The following is a 6101-nucleotide window of genomic DNA, read 5'->3' as shown; positions in this document are numbered from 1 at the left end:
GTGTGAGGGTGTGTGTGTGCATGTGTGTGTGAGTGAGTGTGTGAGTGTGTGTGTTTGTGTGTGCATGTGTGTGAGTGTGTGTGCATGTGTGAGTGTGTGTGAGGGTGTGTGTGTGCATGTGTGAGTGTGTGTGTGCATGTGTGTGTGTGTGTGTATGTGACACGACATTGCTGTTTTACAGATTACTGTTTGTTTAAATTACCCAAATGATCACATTTTCACTTTTTCTGGTCACTCTTGGACTTTGATACTTCCGACAGAAACCTTTTCCTCGCACATGCTGAAACCCTGAATGTTGTGCAAGTGTGCCGATGCCAAATGTCCTCATTTTGCCCGAAAATACTTCTCTTCCATTTTTAGATGATACACGTCTAATGGCTGCTTCTATTGCCGAGTTAAGCCACACACTTGCAGATTATTTTAGTTAGAAATTTATGAAAGCTTATAACTAAGTATTTGATTTGAAATGGTATTCAAAAGGTGCTAGACCAAAAAAAAAAATCACAAATTAGGAACTCAACCCAATGTTCAAGCTACACTTTGTTAACTGAGCTGTGACTTTTGAAGGAAAAGAGGTGCAGAGCCAAACAGAGTTGGGGGCACTGGAAATACTGAGACAAGTGAGGCAGGCTCCAGAGAGGGCTCAAGTAATCTCCCCCCGCCCCCGCCGGCTCTGCTACTTGAATTACTGCTCAATCAGGCAACTGGTTAGATGCTTCAAATAAACGAGACAGCTAAGTTAGAAGGATATGACCGCATTATTTGGATTATATGTGGAAATTATATTTAGCAATTTTGGGGGAGTTTCAATAAAAATAACAGTCATCTGTGATGGTGAAAATAATTGTCAGCTTTTGGGTGGACAGCACCAGGGAACTAATAAATTATAAATGGTACTATTTTGTCACGAATGCTAGTTTTCCCATATATTTATAAGGATTCGCTGCTTGAGCCAAGGATAGGTTTGTTCAGTGGTTAATGGTGATTTTATTACAGTACCGTGCACGTGATTTTAAAACAATTCTCCTCTAGACTAGTAGCACAAGAAATGACTTTTATTTTTGTGCTCGTAAAACTGAGCAAGTCAGTCGGAAGCATTTTCTCCATTCAGATTCCTTCTCTGCAGATGTGTCGGCTCAGCACAGCACCCACGCTGGAAAGACCTTGATGTGGCTGCGTGTAAGCTTGTGGGAGGTCGCAGAGGTTGCGGGGTGAAGATGAGGCTAGGAAATGGGTTCTGCTTGCAGGTCAAAGCAGCTGCCAGGGGTACCCTGAAGACTTCCTGAATGCATACAGGCAACTTTTCTCATGGTTGCCCTTTGTAGCTGTGTGTACCTTCTTCCCGGGAGCTAAACCAGAATGTGGTGTCTCCCTTGCAAGCACCTAGATCACTGCTGTGGGCATAGTGGGAAGAGTTCTGGTGCCCTCCATTCCTCCCCTCTAGGCTCTTTTGAATAGACACGAGCACATGTATAACAGGCCCTCAGATCTTTGCACAGCAGACACAGTGATGGAACCCAGCCTTGGACACGGAACCCGGGATGAACTCTCAGGTCTTGGAACCCAGTGTGTAGGCAACAGCACCAGCCAGAGGAAGAACAAAGACCTAGTCTACCAAAGTGCGTAGCTCTGGGAAAGGCCCTGAACAGGCTAACCTTGCTCTTCTGGCTTCTGTGGTTCTGTTTCTGGCTAACCGTTCTTGTATCTGAAGTACGTCAACCTAGGATGTAGTTTTTGTGTGCTTCAGCGTTACCCTGAGAAAGGCTTGGTCTACACTGGGATCCTGAACATCCGTGTAGTCACTGACTGGCTAACAAAGACTTCCTAGTGGGAATGCTTCTCTCCAGAAATGCCTCAGCTTCTGGAGCTGCTAATGCATCGGAAGCTTCAGCTATGAGCTTGGCTTTGGCTCTGGATGCCCTGACTTTGTTCAACTGCTTCCTGGTGGCAGCAGGGATTGATGGGGCACTGTCTGCTTCTAAAATGCTTCCTTTGTGGGGGTTGGCGTTGGGGAAGCCAGTACTGATTCATGTTGTAAACTGAAGTCTTCCAGTTCCTTTGGGTCAGTGCCATCAGGGTTTCACAGATTCCCATTAGATCCACCAACACTGTAGCTATGGACGTATCCTGTAATGCGCAGGCCTATGTCACCAAGTCTCTCAATAGCAGACGCGTGCTGTCTTTAAACCCTGGTGGCATTCCTATAATGCTCACATAGGACGGGCTGTTGAGGAAGTTTTCATCTCACAGAAAACCTTACAGTCAATAGCAGAGATCCCTGCATGCAACCCCGACCGAGGGACTGAGGGGTTCATCAGTAAAAGCCCTGTGCACTGATATCAAGGAACCCCATGGCGATGGGATAGGTATCAATAATCCATCAATTTCACCTGTGCCCATCTGAGAAGGCACATCAACCCTAGGTCAAGAAATCCCGCCTTTGCTAGTTCCATGGTGAACCTCCTTGGGATCTTTTCTGATCTATCATCAAATAGTTTTGGGGGTGGATCTTAACACCCGCTTTATCTTCCACAACTGCAGTAAACGCAGCACGACCATATGTCATCAGAGACCCAAAGGTTTTGACTTCCTTACACCATTGCCGCAACAAATACCCTCCTTGTAGGGTGTACGGAGCTGGGAGTGCTGGACCCGATGGAACACATTAGTCTCCGAGGACCCTTTATCAGGAGGAAGGAGGGGCTAGCACGGGGTTGAGGGGGCTTGATGATCTGCAAGTTGCCACACATTTGGAGTCATCTCTGCTCCTCGCTCTCTTGGGTCTTGTTGACGTCTGCTAATCTGTCTTCCAAGATACTTGGCACCATGGTTGAAGGACAGCCTACCACATTTGAGAGGCTGGGTTTCTCTTCACTGCCAGGTTCGGCTTTGCCATAGGGTGGCAGGGCAGTGCCCACGGGCATTGGCTGTTTGATGGCATCAGCCATGGTCTGTCCATTCATTCTGCCTTGCTTAATCAACCGCTGCAGAGGTCAAGGAAGTCCCAGAAGGCTGTGCACAGTGCAGACTGGATTCCCAGAGATAGTGCAAACTTGGAGAGAGGTCGAGGAAGGCAGAGCTAAGCAGGAAGCTTTACAATGTTTATTTTGAGAATTTCATATGATGTACTTTGATCACTTTCAAGCGTAACGACCTCCTCAAAACTCCTCCCAGGTCTACCCCTGTGCACTGACCCCCTCCCCTCCAATTTTGTGTCCTTTAAATAAATCACATCCATTTGTGATGTCTATATACCCCCGGCCATCCACTAGAGTGTGGTCAAATGTCAGGAGCCACAGACATCCTTGAGGAAAACTGACTCCCCCTTTTCCAGAAGCCACCACTGTTCATAGATGCTCAGTTATGGGAGGGACATGTGAGCCCATCTCCCTTCCATGCTGGGATGCTGTTTGGTTTGATCTTGTGAAGGTCTTGTGCAGGCAGCCACAGTGGCTGAGAGTTTGACAGTGTGGTGGTCCCAGCATGTCCAGAAAACACTGTTTTTCTTCAGGGCCCCCTACCCTCTCCTCTGGCTCTTCCGATCTTTCTGTCCCCTCTTTGGAGATGCTGCCTTAGCCTGGGGGCGGGGTATGATAGCCTCTGGAAGGGTTGCAATAGCCTCTGTCCCATTTACGGCTTAGGACTCCAGGACTACTTATTCTCTGCCCTTTAACCAACGGTGAGCTTGTGTTAACCATCGTATTAATTGCACAAAGGAACTTTTCTGATGGGGGGGGGGTCTAAGAGCTGCACAAATCTGTAACTGAAGAGATATGGATTTAGAGAAAAGCCCGATACTAGTCCATTTACCAAAATAAAAGCCATAGAGTCAGCCCTGGGGCCTGTGAGCTCCTCAACCTTTGGTTTGTGGCCCAGATCTGTAGTACCAGGATGTGCTTCTTCATGTCCACTGAGTGTGTTTTAAATCCAATTAACCAGTTACTCCCATAACCTTCATGTGGCGATTTTGGCTGCTGGTGTATCCTGCCGTGCCAGTCTTTACTGCGGTTAACGCAGTTCAATGTTCGGTAAAATTATCCGTACGTTCTTTCCCCCTCAGCATGCAATGTTTTCTCAAGCCAAGGTAGCCTGTCCTTTAGGCTATTCCCTCCTAGGTAGTCCCTGGCCATGGGGCCCAGAAGAACCACTGTGACAGCTCCTGCAAACCACTGCAGTGAATGGACACCTAGGAAGGGAGCGAGGCATCCTAACCAGATCCCTCGTGGCTGATGGAGGCCAGGGCACGCTCTCCACACGCCCCTTGAAGCACTTGATGTATGTTTTCTTTTTAAAGTGTAAGATTAGAATTAGCACTTCCTTTCATTAGTTTTAAAAAGACTGACTTAGTGTTTGATGGGAAACAGATTTCAGTCTTGAGGTGACTCCTTCAAGGCAGGCCCATGGCTACTTGATTTCCCAGCGTAAACTACAGAGGCCCACAGAGCCAGTTGCTCTGCTTGCCTCTGGGTCTCTCATGTATTAGAGAATCTAATTACTTCAGTCCTCGCCGCCAAGCTTCCTGTGTGCAACCCTCAGCCTGGGCATGCTACTCAGCTGTCTCTCAGAAATAACAGCAGCAAGGAGTCCTTTTCCAGCTCCACAGACCTTTGCACTCTCAGGATAAAGTGTGCAGCTCCTTCAGAGGATGGGAGTTCAGTACCTAGCACCCACACTAGGTGGTTCACAACTTCCTGTAACTCCAATGTCAGCATTGTCTGGCACCTTCTTCTAGCTACTACACACACACACACACACACACACACACACACACACACACACACACACAGAGAGAGAGAGAGAGAGAGAGAGAGAGAGAGAGAGAGAGAGAGAGAGAGAGAGAGAGAACGCACCAGGTGTCTAGCTGTCAGTCTGGTTCCCTAGCCTTTATGACCTCAGTGTTACCAGACAAGTCCCTTACTTTGTTTTTATCTATGTATCTATGTATCTATGTATCTATGTATCTATGTATCTATGTATCTATGTATCTATCTATCTATCTATTTATCTATCTATCCATCCATCTCTATTATCTATTATCTGTCTATCTATATCTATTATCTAATCTATTATCTGTCTAATCTATTATCTGTCAGTCTAGATCTATCTATCTATCTATCTATCTATCTATCTATCTATCAATCAATCATCAGCTCACCTAATCTATTATCTGTCTATCTAATCTATTGGTCATCTAATCTATCCATTTATTATCAGTCTATTTAATCTATTGATTATCTATCTATCTATCTATCTACCATCTGTCTATTATCAGTCTATCTAATCTATTATCTATCTCTCTATCTATCTATCTATCTATCTATCTATCTATCTATCTATCTATCTATCTCAGCTTCTGCTTACCTTGGTTTATATGAGATTGCATTTTTCTGTCGTATAGTCTACTCTGAGCCTCTAAACATGTTAGACTTCATTGTTTTCTAAAAGATTTTCATCATTGCATGTTGTATTTTACTGACAATTTTCTCAGCTTCTCTTTTTCTTTTTGCTCCCAATCTGCTTATTTTTGGCACACACACACACACACACACACACATATATAAAATTTTTTCCCCTGTAGATTCCAGGTCTCTAGAGAAACCCTTTGTTTTGCTCTCTCTTAAACAAATCAGAGTCTGAATCCAGTATGAGTCAGGTATAGATGCCTCTGTAGGTTTTTTCTTCCTTTTTTCTGGTCATTTGGTTCTATTTTCAGGAATATTTTACACCTTTAAATGCAATGAAATACTGATGTTCTCTCACTGCAGAGAAAGGCTGCAGTTTTGTATAGCCCTCCGAGGCAGACAATCCTTTCAAATCGTCACTAGCATCTGCACTCACTGGACAATGAGTTTTATTATGGCGCTTGTCTATTCACACCATATACTTTTATCACAGCACCCCATGACAGTGCTTTTCCTCCCCTTCACCCGCTGCTGGTTCCTTTCTTCTTCTTCTTCTTCGTCTTCTTCTTCATCTTCTCCTCTTCCTCCTCCTCCATCAGAGGCTGTCCTTTGACTTTCTGCTTTTAGAAATAGGATCAGAGCATATCTTAAATACTGGTAAACTAATATGAAAACAGAATTTCTGCATCCGGTGTTGGT

This window comes from Rattus norvegicus, chromosome 7, assembly GCF_036323735.1.
Source record: "Rattus norvegicus strain BN/NHsdMcwi chromosome 7, GRCr8, whole genome shotgun sequence".
In the NCBI taxonomy this organism is placed as follows: Eukaryota; Metazoa; Chordata; class Mammalia; order Rodentia; family Muridae; genus Rattus; species Rattus norvegicus.
Note: the sequence above shows the minus strand (reverse complement) of the source record.